The following is a 14,048-nucleotide window of genomic DNA, read 5'->3' as shown; positions in this document are numbered from 1 at the left end:
ATAGTCACGGAGCGCAGTTTCACAGCCGCTGCGGAAGTCCCAGAGTGCGCCTTTGCCGCTGGAGAGGAGAGTGTCTTGGCCGCGGGAGGAGCTAGCTTTGGAGGCGCTGGGGAAGCTAACGCCTTAGCCACCGGGGAAGCTAGCACTGGAACCGCCGGTGAGAAGAGAGCCTTGGCCGCAGGGGAACGGACGGGAGTCGGGACGGCCTCTGGAGCTGTGCGGCCGAGAGCCGGGTAGAGCACCGCCCCTGGGGGGAACGGCAACGGAGTGCGGGCTGGTGCAGGGTAGAGCTCCTCTTTGTCCTCGGAGCTACTGGGAGCGCACCCGAGAAAGTCCCACGGATCCCGCTCCTTGAGCCTCGGGTACACGGAGGCACCGAGGCTCATAGCACCAACCCGTATCGCCCCCCCAAGAAAATCCTCCCCGGAAAAGGGGTCTTCTTCCGGCTGGCGGGGCCCCTTAGAACGCCTACCCCGAGGCCTGCGGCGTCCTTGAGGCCTCGAGGTGTCCTGCGCCGGGGTCCCGCAAGGAGCACGACGAATCGCCATTCTGGTGCCAGTCCAGGCAGAACCTGCTGTGTCCATGTTCGGTCGGTCTTTCTGTCACGGATGACCCAGGCAGGGAGACGAGGAGGCGGACACAGGTGCAGGTAAGGCGAGAAATTTATTAAATAAGTAAATAAACAAATAAACAAAGAACAGCGAAACAAACCAAAACAAACTAGGGAGACTAGAGAACAAGAAACTAAACAGAGCTGAGAACTTAGACAGTGAATAACTACTAAACTAGGAACAAAATAACAAGGGAAGAGAGCTAACGGCTACGAGGAACAAGGAAACACTAAGAATCTAAGAAACGCAGAGAAAGAGACAAACAACAGGAGACAGTGCAAAGACCGACAGAGGACAAGTGACAGAGGAAGTCTATTTAACTAAACAGGAAACACACTGGGAGTGGAAACACCTGGGGAAGGGGTGGAGCTACAAATGAGACATGAGGTAATGGAAAATCACAGGCAGAACACAGGGGCACGGGTCACGTGGGACAACACAGGCACGAGGACAGACAGGAAACAGGGTCAGGCGTGACAGCACGCGGATAATTTTACACTAATTTTATTTATTTATTTTTTTTGGCCCACCACCACCCCCTCCTTATGGGAGGGCTACAGTACCAGTTACAGTACTGTAAATCTGAAGTAACTGAAATTATGCACACAGCTAATTTTACACTAATTCTATTTATTTATTTTTGGCCCACCACCCCCTCCTTATGGGAGGGCTACAGTACCAGTTACAGTACTGTAAATCTGGAGTAACTGAAATTCTGCACACAGGTAATTTTCCACTAATTTTATTTATTTATTTTTTTGGCCCACCACCACCCCCTCCTTATGGGAGGGCTACAGTACCAGTTACAGTACTGTAAATCTGGAGTAATTATTAATCCATTAATCCTGGTGCTACCTTTGATCTCTCTGCTGCAGATCACATTTCTGCTCACTATTTCAGGAGCACTTTTTGATCTCTGTGCTGCTGCTATTTTATATATGGGGTGAAATATACACACTGTAAATAAACAGTAGCATTTTTAAACAGGACTGTGGATAATAATTAATCTAGCAGAAATTAAAGTATTGCAGCTCTAAGATTTAAGAAGTACTATAAAAATTTGGTTTGGAACTTTCTCCCTGACTGCATTTTAAATTTAGGGTCACATGCAAAATCGATATCAGGCAAAATTCATTAATTGAAACATTTGCCTGCTGGTCTCCGCTTCACTGTGGGCTGTGGGAGCACTGGTTCTGCTTGCGTCACCAGCCCACGGAGCTGGAATTTCCGATTAGAATCAAACCCAGTCTGGGCTCTGGATGGTCCTAATGTATCAGAGGCTTTCCTCCGAGTGCTTTGAGCTGCATTAAGTGATTTGTGTTAGGGAAATCAGGGAGAAAATAGGCTAAAATGGGGTTAAAAAAAAGAAACGGTTGTTGGAGCCAGATTAGCTCTTGCTGGTCTTCTTCTTCAGGATCTGTTAAATGATAGAATTACAAAGATTAACAAACTGAAACATTTTTTTATTATTACATCACAAACTAGCAAATTAAAAGCCAAATCGGAAATCATGATTTTCTGAGACTACCAGCCTCATCCCACATTGCTACCGGCAGCATCCAATGGGCTTACCCATTACCACAAATAGTCCCTGAGTATTTTAGCCCTACCACTGAACGGTTGGTTCTGTGGCCCCAGGAACCCTCCCCTCATTTATAAGTGTTCTGTACTGGAGTTCTGTGTCTGTGAGGTTACCCATAGTTCTCAGAACTGTTTGGCCCTGCAGTGGAAAAGCAGCTAGATAGAACGTACCTTAAATTTGAGTAAGTCCTAGATTCCCTCCTGAACATCTTCTTGATTTTCCTTTGAAAAGCACTGAAGCCTCGGATAAATGCACCACAGCCATGAGCTGCAGCCTGTTCACCAGCTTGACTGCCAATAACTCCTCCTTCTTCCTTCTGTTCATCCTCCTCCCCTTTACTGACAGCTGACTCAGGAAACTCATTGGAAACCCTGGTAGAGACACAACAGAAGCAAAAATGTGGAAATGTATCATTATTATATATCATTACTAATACACTCTTACAGATTACTACATGATAACTACTGTATGTTATTTTGTACCCCTACTCTAAAACATTTAAAACTCTAAATCAAACCTTAACCTAAACTTTAAACCTACTAACCTTTAACTTACCCTAACAATGAGTTTGGGATTGAGTTGGGTGTAGGGTAATATACACTACCGTTCAAAAGTTTGGGGTCACTCAAACAATTTTGTGTTTTCCATGAAAAGTCACACTTATTCACCACAATACGTTGTGAAATAAATAGAAAATAGAGTCAAGACATTGACAAGGTTAGAAATAATGACTTGTATTTGAAATAACATTGTTTTTACATCAAACTTTGCTTTCATCAAAGAATCCTACATTTGCAGCAATTACAGCATTGCACACCTTTGGCATTCTAGCTGTTAATTTGTTGAGGTAAGCTGGAGAAATTGCTGCTCCCACAACAGCTCAATGGGGTTCAGATCTGGTGACTGCGCTGGCCACTCCATTACCAATAGAATACCAGCTGCCTGCTTCTGCTGTAAATAGTTCTTGCACAATTTGGAGGTGTGTTTAGGGTCATTGTCCTGTTGTAGGACGAAATTGGCTCCGATCAGGCGCTGTCCACTGGGTATGGCATGGCGTTGCAAAATGGAGTGATAGCCTTCCTTATTCAGAATCCCTTTTACCCTGTACAAATCTCCCACCTTACCAGCACCAAAGCAACCCCAGACCATCACATTACCTCTACCATGCTTAACAGATGGCGTCAGGCATTCTTGCAGCATCTTTTCATTTGTTCTGCGTCTCACAAACGTTCTTCTTTGTGATTCAAACACCTCAAACTTGGATTCATCCGTCCACAACACTTTTTTCCAGTCTTCCTCTGTCCAATGTCTGTGTTCTTTTGCCCATCTTAATCTTTTTCTTTTATTAGCCAGTCTCAGATATGGCTTTTTCTTTGCCACTCTGCCCTGAAGCCCAAAATCCCGCAGCCGCCTCTTCACTGTAGATGTTGACACTGGTGTTTTGCGGGTACTATTTAATGAAGATGCCAGTTGGGGACCTGTGAGGCGTCTGTTTCTCAAACTAGAGACTCTAATGTACTTATCTTCTTGCTTAGTTGTGCAACGCGGCCTCCCACTTCTTTTTCTACTCTGGTTAGAGCCTGTTTGTGCTGTCCTCTGAAGGGAGTAGTACACACCGTTGTAGGAAATCTTCAATTTCTTAGCAATTTCTCGCATGGAATAGCCTTCATTTCTAAGAACAAGAATAGACTGTCGAGTTTCAGATGAAAGTTCTCTTTTTCTGGCCATTTTGAGCGTTTAATTGACCCCACAAATGTGATGCTCCAGAAACTCAATCTGCTCAAAGGAAGGTCAGTTTTGTAGCTTCTGTAATGAGCTAGACTGTTTTCAGGTGTGTGAACATGATTGCACAAGGGTTTTCTAATCATCGATTAGCCTTCTGAGCCAATGAGCAAACACATTGTACCATTAGAACACTGGAGTGATAGTTGCTGGAAATGGGCCTCTATACACCTATGTAGATATTGCACCAAAACCAGACATTTGCAGCTAGAACAGTCATTTACCACATTAGCAATGTACAGAGTGTATTTGTTTAAAGTTAGGACTAGTTTAAAGTTATCTTCATTGAAAAGTACAGTGCTTTTCCTTCAAAAATAAGGACGTTTCAATGTGACCCCAAACTTTTGAACGGTAGTGTATATATATATATATATATATATATATATATATATATATATATATATATATATATATATATATATAGTCTAAATTACTAGATTTACTAGATCTTCTGTATTTATTAGATATTTAGTTAAATGTTAGTTGGGCGTCTATTAGGTATCTTCAATAGATCATTCAAGTAAAGTGTTACAAAACAAACCAAGCAAACACATACCGGCTGGTTTTCTCCAAACTCTGCATTTTGTTGTCTTGCTCCAAATCATCTACTACAGGAGACTGAAGATCCCTGGATGTGGACAGAACCTTATGTACCAAACCATCCTCCGGCACATCTCCCTCTGGAGACGTTTCGGCTACAACTGTAGGTGTTTCTGCAGCTGCAGTCTCCTCATCTGTTTCCCTGTAGATGAAAATACGATCATCATTAGCACTTATATTTAGTGATATAAACATATAAACACTCAACTTCTGAGATCTGTGGGCATAATTCTTAAGTTCTGTACTATGGTTCCAGTTACTTACTGCTGCTCTTTCTTTGGTTGTAGCCAGGGGTGCTTTTCCACAGTCGTCATCTCAGGCCGTTGGTAGGGATTGTAGCACAGCATGGAGGTGATCAGATCGCGACACGGCTCCTCCACTGTGATTTTCCGTGGGAACTTGAGAGGTTTGAGCTGAAGACGGCGGAGAGTTTTGGTCTTTGTTGAATTAAAAGCGCAGGGAGCCGGTGACCATGATGTAAAGAATGACGCCCAGGCTCCACACATCGCTCTTTTTGGCGTCGTACCACTTTTCCATCAGCAACTCTGGAGCGCTGTACGGAGGAGTACTGCACAGCGTCTCACGGACGTCTGGAAAGCCTGCTGTGTAGCACCCAAAACCGAAGTCGATCAGTCGGACCTGGTCGTCAGCGGTCAGTAGGACGTTGCCACATTTCAGGTCTCGGTGAACGATGTTCTTAATGTGAAGATACACCATGGCGCTGACAAGCTGCGAGAACCACAGTCTGGCCTGGTCAGGGGGGATCCGGCCGAGCTTTCTGATCTTTTTAGTAAGATCCATCGCTGCAGCCTCCATTACTATAAAAATCTGACCACTTGGCCTGATGTAAATTTCGTGCACATGTACGATGTGCGGGTGCCTGGTGTTTCTCAGGATAGACAGTTCATAGAGCCTGCATTGTTGATAATCATGTGATGACATGCGCTTGCAGTCCATTATTTTAATCGCAACCTTGTCAGGGTATTTTTCAGATTTGGCCAGTTTAACTGTACCAAATGCCCCTTTGCCAATTGTGTGCAAAACTTTGTAGCCCAAGCTACTCAGGTCTTTCTTAGTTGCCATGTTTTTCCTGTAAAGAGAAGGTAGAGGAGAACATGATCAGGTTAACAGGTTAATTTTGTCTTGATTAAGTTTTAATGTTATTCCTAACAGCACTTCTGATATCAGTATTAAAATCTTTCTGGCTGTGTCCCACCCAACTTTGTATAAATTAGTAAAAACACTAGCTTGTGTTTGAGTATGTATTTTGAGAAGCAGCCTGACCAGAGATAGGAAACTTAGAGTTTTTTCAACATATGCTTTGATCAGATGATTTATTTACTGTATATTGTATATTTTGTGTAAATTGGCCTTCTGAAGGTCATAGACATTATTAAGCCAAAGACATATGTTTAAATGGTTCTAGCATGTGCTAGTTGTGATCCATATAGTTGTGATCAGTAATCAATAAACATATCCTGCCATATGCTTATACCACTACTATATATATATATATATATATATATATATATAGTTGTGATCAGTAATCAATAAACAGTTCTTACTGTGTCAATGTCAGGTCAATCAGTGTCAGTCGAGATCAGTAATATTGCTTTCTCTCCAGCTGCTCCGACCAAACTGGTTCAGGTCTGTCACTCACTGTATGGAGCTGTATGTATACAGAGTTCTGTGCCTCAGTAATTCACCACTCACTCACTTAAAAGTTGAAACACTTTAAAATAAGTCAGCATGCTATATTTGTTCTATATAAACAACAAATGAATTGTAAACTTTTTGCCTTTTTTTTTTGCTTCCTTTTTTATAACTGAAATTTATAACAATGGATTTTAAATGTAATATAGAAAAATAAGTGTATGATAAGCACAATGGAATTTTATTTATATTTAAATATTTGATTTATTGTATACTTTTAAATTTGGACACAGATTGTCCTTGAATTAGTTATGTTTACGTTCCAGATAAATTGGTGGATTAAACAGGTGTGTTGACCCTGTACACTGAAAAAAATACTCTTTGAATTTACTTTCTTTTTTTTTTTTGTCAAAGGGTTGCATGAAATTAAATTATCTAGATCTAGACTTACAATTTGAGTAATATTTTCTAATCGATCCTATGCTAAACCAGCTTAATAAAATTATGTAGCATTTACATTCCTAAAGTAATTGTTACTATTTTTTTAAGTTACTTTTACAAATTTGAAGCATGAAAATTGCACTTAACCAGACATTTCTTTAAGATACATCAACTATTTTCTTTTTACGTTACATGTACTTTTTGCTTTTAAGCTCTGTTTGCTTAATTGATTTTTATTAAGTTTACTTTGACTGTAATGTTAACTAAATTGAATTATGTTCCTTCTATTTACAGTTTTTGTGGATTGTTTACACACATTTTCTGAAAACATATAACCTCATATTCTCAGAACAAATACACACAAAATAGGCAAAACCCTTCAATTCTCCTGCAAAATGAAACTTTACATTCAAAACAGTGTTTTCTCTTCACAAAAGGCTATTTTGTGTTCAGATGACACACAACCCATCATATGAACAGACAATCAAAAGAAGCTGTTGAACACAGATGTGCTCGGTGTAAAACACCATTCTCCATTCATCATCGCATCCAAATTCAATTTAAAAGCCGTTTGACCAGTGGTAGGAAGGTCCCCCCTTAAATGTGAGTCTTGGTCCTTCCAAGGTTTCTTCCTCCTCCTGCAGATCTGAGGGAGTTTTTCCTTGCCTCCGCACTCACTGGGGGTTCTGTATTATATATTTTCTATATTTAATCTGTATTATGTATTTTCTATGTTTAATCTTTTGCCTGACTCTTTGTCCTGTATTCATGTTTCTGTAAAGCTGCTTTGTGCCAACACCTGTTGTAAAAAGCGCTATACAAATAAAATTGATTTGATTTGATCATAATGACTTGTGATGTGATTTGTTTATTGTTACACTTGTCAGGACCTTGCTTACCAACCTTGCTCTTACTTTACTTACCGGCTATGCAAATAAATTTATGCTGGAAACAGTGTATACTGAGCAGAAAATGTTCAAAAGGAAACAGTTTAGTCAAAAAAAGAGTCTTTTTTTTTGCATGCTCTTGTCCTTGAGTGACAGTTTCTCAAGATAATGTATAGGTGTCCACAAACAGCACAAATGAGAAACAAGTTGATTTTTTGCTGAAAACAGATCTGGTGGTATGGTTAGATCAACAAACTCAAAAAAAAAAAAAAAAATCTTGTTTTATAGGTCTTCAGTGTTGTTCAGACGTTCAGTGTTTTTGTATAATTCGATTACCCACTGATCTTGTTCTTCAGACCACGGACTTTTGGGGAGAGCTTTGGGCCATTCATCTGCATGACAACCTTTTGTACAAATTCATAGTAGTATTTCAGCTCTTTGGGGTAAGCCAAATTCAGCACATAGATTACGCCAAGCATTAATGCACATGATTGAGCAACAGATTTCATGTTGTCCAGTGTCACGCCTTGCCCTGTTCCTGTCTGTTCTCAGGTCTCTGTGTGTTATCCCCACGTGACCCATGCTCCTCTGTGTTTCTTCCCCAGTAAATTTCCACCACGTGTGTCTAATTTGTAGCTCCGCCCCCTAGCCCCAGGTGTTTCCAATTCCCGTGTTGTATATATAGTCCTCCTGTGTCACTTTGTCCTCGTCGGTCTTTGCACTAACCCCTGTTGTTTTGTGTCTTAGCGTGTCTTTGTATTTCACAGCTCTAGTTCTTACTAGTGTTTATCTCCTTTTTATTTCTTGTTATCACGTTTATTGCCTTAGTTTATTTCTCCTAGTTTTTCTCTGTTTAATTCTTGTTTGACCTTTGTTATTTTTAGTTCCTGGTTTATTTTCCTTGTTCTGTTTTGTTTACTTTATCTAGCCTTTTGTTATTAGTTTGTATCTTGTTTATTTCCTTTGTTTTCCTTGCTCAGTTTAGTTTATTTCAGTCTGTTTCAGTTACTCGTTTGTTTCTTTTTTTTAGCCTCTCTGTTGTATGTTATCGTTACCCCCTTCGTTTGTTTTGGTTTGTTTTTTAGTTATTTATTTAATAAATATATATATATATATTTCTTATTACCTGCGATTATGTCCGCCTCCTCGTTTTCCTGCCTGGCTTTCCTGACCTCCAGAATAATGTCTCCATCAACAACTATGCCGATGTCATCATGTTCTCCAAGCTCTCCACCATCTTTTGTGATGACGTAAATGCCCATTTTGGTGGTGTGCTGGTCTTTTACAAGGTCTTCACATGGAATGTTCCTTAAAAAACAAAGAAAAAGAAAACTCAATTCTTCAGAAATGTGTTCCTTTAATCATAATTACTTTAGTGTGAATAAAAAATATAAATATATATATATATATATATATATATATATATATATATATATATATATATATATATTTACTTACTATATACTTCTTAATCAGAAATCCATCCTCCTCACCACGGTACAGACAAAGTGTTTTAATAATGGCTTCTCTCCTGAAAAAAAAAAAAATACACAGAACCAAATCATATCTTTATCCTGATTAATATGGTCTTGACTAGTCCAGTCACAATAGCTTTTTTTAAATGGACATTATATTGTCTATAATGTTATTGCAAAAATATTTTTACACTGGTTATGAAAATTCAAACATACAAAATGTGTGAATATTCTACATTAATTAATGAATTAATGTAATAAAAATGCTGGCAACATATAAGCTCAAATCATTTTATTGGGATATCTTCAGAAACTTAATGTTTTTTGCAGTCACAAATTGGATTAATTTTACAATTTAAACGGGCCTGCTGGTACACAGTGTTGAACTGTGTGTGGTTAGTGAGGAGTTTCACTCTTGTTATCTTTTATCCTGAACAGGCTAAACTTGTCCACCTTGTCTGGGTTAATGTCCAAACCTTGGATCTTTTTGCCACCAGAAAGGTGAGGTAAATCAGGATTACAGCAAAGTACAGGGCATTTACCCCGTATTGGTGCTTTGAACAAAATCACGTGACAGATACAGGAAGTGTATCGTTTGGATGTGCCGCGCCAAATTGTGTTTTTAAGGAAAGAAACTGTATCGACATGTCGCGGATTTGTTGGATGGAGTTTTGCTATTGCTTTCGGATTTTGTATTTTTGCTTGTGCTCATGGATCATGGATTGAACCAGGAAGTTTTCCACTGTCTGCAATCATTTTGATCTTTTGACACCAAATAAGGTATTTTTCTCCTTTGGACATTTTTTACTGTTATTTTTTTATTATTATTAAATATGTTTGTACTCTTACCTGGTAAGGGTTTTTAATTGTATTCAGATAAATTAACTTTTTATTTAATTGTAGGTCAAGTGCCGACAAGAGGATTTCATCAATGCTGAGGCATTATAGAGCTTGGAATGGCCATGAAGAAGTACCCAGAAATTAATGCATTTTGTAATTTTGTCTTTTATTTTATATTATTTAACACTTTCATTAATGAAAATCCATCCATAAGTTGGACATTTTAGCTGAATTTTACTAGACAAATTTGCAATATTTGCAAAAAGAGTTAGTTTAGGATTTACACAAGGTTTTAAGCTAATTTTAGACTCTTAAGAACAACTGAACTCAAACAAATTGAGCAAATTAAATGATAAATTGATGAGATCATGTTTTCAGTAAACAAATGTCGATTAAATATTTCACTAGTTGATGTGTTTTCAGGATGCTTTTCCAACTTATTTTCATTTTGTTTACCTGCAATGATGTTATAACTACTGCAGGGGTCACTATTGAGTAACTAACACAGTGTCAACACAGTTTGTGTAGTGTGTCGATACATACACTCCAGAGACTGTAAAAAAAGATGGACGCCGTGTCGCCGTTCCCATTCATTCAATGAAAATGAAGCCAAAATCTTCAACCATGTTGGCGATCCTGAAACAAGACTCTGCGCACGAGAGACCAGAGGAGGGAGAAGGACTGTGGAGAGACAGCCTACTCATTTAAATAACATAAGGAATCAACATATTCCTTAAGTCGTACATTGGTTCATGCATCAACCAACTATACCATATCATACTTTAACCATCCTATATCATCTCTGCAGAGCGGAGCACCCATAACCAGCCCTTTCACAATAACCACACCTGTTATGAATAGAGCTGAATAACGTTTTAAAAAACGAATTCTGTGAATTACAGTATATTAGAAAAAAACGTGATTGAAAGTTGTCTGTTTTGTCATTGAAACCTATGGGGATGGGTGGGGTTACACAGCTTTCTGAAACCGAACAGCAGGGGGCGCCCGACCTGTGGTGGCTTCATTTTGAGAGACGATGCTCTGTCCAGCTATACACAGTCTATGATACACTCCTTGAGGTATCATCTTCTCATCACTTGTTGTGCCTCAAAAGGTTGTGGGTTGTAGGAAAAAAAATTATGGCAACTGCAGTAGCACATCCAGTGCAAGTGATTTTCTTGATTAAGGTGCACAAAAATGGCAAAATACCAAAAAACAAAAAATAAACAAACAAAAAATCTATTTACAAACATTTACATAAGGAATCAACATATTCCTTAAGTCGTACATTGGTTCATGCTTCAACCAACTATACCATATCATACTTTAACCATCCTATATCATCTCTCTACAAACATAAAATGAGGCTTTAAATAGGCCACCACTGGTCTACCCAACCCAGCCAAAACCAACATATTTTCCACTGCAGGGGGATACAATTATAAACAAAACAAACAATAAACCAAATAAACATACAATGGAAAAATTTTATTCTCAAAATAATCATTATGCGTACCATAGGCCACAATCCAATCAAATAAACATGAAAATAAGAAAAGGAAAGAATAATTAAAATATTTTTAACCCCAAAGAACCCCTTTAAAATGGTATGGCCCAAAATGGGCCCAATGAGCATGCCCCAATTTTGCTCAGGCCCTATATAAGGGCAGCTAATGATTGGGCCCTTTGCCAGACCAGGAAGCAGTGTTGCCTTTTGACTTTGTCGCTATATTTAGCGACTTTTCAGACCCTCTAGCGACTACAAAAAAAAAAAAAAAACGACTAGCGACAAATCTAGCGAGTTTTTGTGGTGTTATTGGAGACTTTTGGCGACTCTGAGATGAACACACATGCTCTTCAGTTACTGTCCGCAGCGAGCAGCGGGTGCTGGCAAAGGGCAAAAAAATGATTAATGTAATTTACGTAAAAATAAAGTTATTTTGAGAAGTGAGTGCCTATTTAAAAAGCAACAGAAGTTGTTCATTTGTTAGAGAAGTGATTTGTAACATTTCTACTATATTTAGGGTGATATTTACTCTTTTTTTTTCTCTCACAACGTTATTCCTTTACAGCTTCAAAAACACGTATTACGCAAATTAGGCGATGACCTCATTTAGCGACTTCTAGCGACTTTTAGGACAGCCAATAGCTACTTTCCTTACTAAGGAGTTGGCAACACTACCAGAAAGAGAGTACAGGTGAGTGTATGAATATGAATGACTGTACTGGCAGCTATTTAAACAGAAATGTGTATCCCAGTGGCATACTTTTAACTGTAAAATATGTGACATTTCACAAGCTAGCAAAATGTTTATCTTTTTAAAGGGGAATTAGTATTAAATGAAAACAAATACCTGAGTAATGTGTATGCACTGAGTAGGGACAGCACAGGACTGAAAACTAATTTGTTGTTTGTCACACAGGTTAAAGTGAATGGAAACTTGTCTGAACCTTTTCAAAGTATGAGGGTAATTAAGCAGGGCTGCCAGTTAGGCATGGCTTTATATATATTTAGCAATTAGCCCCTTAATTAATAAAATAAAAAAATAAGAGTTAAATTAGGAGATAAAACTGCAGTGATTTCCTTGTATGCTGACGATATCACATTATTTATTAGACATTAGAACATGTTAGAACATTTTAAATGGATTCTTGATCAAGAAAAAATAAATTCTAATATATATTCCAGAAACATTACAATTAAAAATATTAGGTATATACATAGATAATAATGGTTGCGTAGATTTAAACTGGCAAAATAAAGAAAGTAGTATTAAAGAAGAAATAACCAAGAGGTTAAATCAAGCATTAATATAATTAAAGTGTTTGTTTTGTCTAAAATAATGTTTCTGTCTAATATTTTACCACCAACAGAATTCTGGTCAAAAAGATTAATAAAATATGCTGTATTTTTTCTGGAACACAACAAGAGAAATAGCAAAAAGAGAATTTTTATTAAAGAGAGGGGAATTGGGAGGCCGTTGATTGTTCGATCAAATGTAAAATAGCAGCATGTAAGACTGTGGCACAAGGCATTAATAGACAAGCAAAGTGGATTGGCAACATAACTAATTAGAAGGGAAAAAAGGTCATGCTTGAGCTTCTGTCCCAAATTATAAGTTAATATATAGTGATTTTGTAAAAAAAAAAAAATGTAAAAATATAGATTGGCTTAATGATACAAATAAAGATATATATTATAAAATAAAACAAATTCACAAAAATAACATTTTTCTGGTTCATCATATGCACTGTAAAATCCAAACTTTGGAAAACAAGAAGCAGAAGGACTGTGGACCATCTTTTTGTAACAGGTGAGAGTGTTTTTAAAAGTATTACTGTTGAACCAAAAATAAAAAGGACTCTAAACCAGAAATTCAAAGACTATGGACCTTGTTGAACTTATAACACATCCTTTTTACAATTTGTAAATATAGATTCATGAAAACGAGCGCTGTTAATTTGAAATCAGTAACGCGTTACTATTTTTTTAAATATATATACACATACATACATACATACATACATACATACACACAGGGTCAACACACCTGTTTAATTCACCAGTTTATCTCATTAGGGGGAATCTTTCTTTCTTTCTTTCTTTCTCATAAACATAATTAATTCAAGGACAATCTGTGTCCAAATTTAAAAATATACAATAAATCAAATATTTAAATATAAATAAAATCCCATTGTGCTTATCTTACACTGATTCTTCTATTTTATTTTTAAAATCATTGTTATACATTTCAGTTATAAAAAAGGAGGCAAAAAAGCAAAAAGTGTACAATTCATTTGTTGTTTATATAGAACATATATAGCAGGCTGATTTATTTAAAAGTCTCAACTTTTAGGTGAGTGAGTGGTGAATTACTGAGGCACAGAACTCTGTATACATACAGCTCCATACAGTGAGTGACAGACCTGAGATCAGAGTTCCGTTGACATCACATTGACACTGTGATGTCATCAATGAAAAAAAAAATAATAGTGTAAAATTATCCGTGTGCAGAATTTCAGTTACTCCAGATTTACAGTACTGTAACTGGTACTGTAGCCCTCCCATAAGGAGGGGGTGGTGGTGGGCCAAAAAATAGTAAATTGTAATAATGTAACTAATTCTGTGTAAATTAACAGTAGATCAAAATATGGTTGGGGTGATTGATGTTTTTAA

At 37.7% G+C, this 14,048-nt stretch overlaps 1 pseudogene; it reads right to left on the bottom strand.

The window, feature by feature from the left end:
• Positions 1-644: 644 nt before the first annotated feature.
• Positions 645-8,858, bottom strand: LOC103031020 (testis-specific serine/threonine-protein kinase 6-like; annotated as a pseudogene).
• Between the last annotated feature and the right edge of the window lie 5,190 nt (positions 8,859-14,048).

The sequence above is a fragment of the Astyanax mexicanus genome, chromosome 12 (assembly GCF_023375975.1).
Source record: "Astyanax mexicanus isolate ESR-SI-001 chromosome 12, AstMex3_surface, whole genome shotgun sequence".
NCBI lineage: Eukaryota > Metazoa > Chordata > Actinopteri > Characiformes > Acestrorhamphidae > Astyanax > Astyanax mexicanus.
This window is presented reverse-complemented; position numbering and strand designations above follow the sequence as displayed.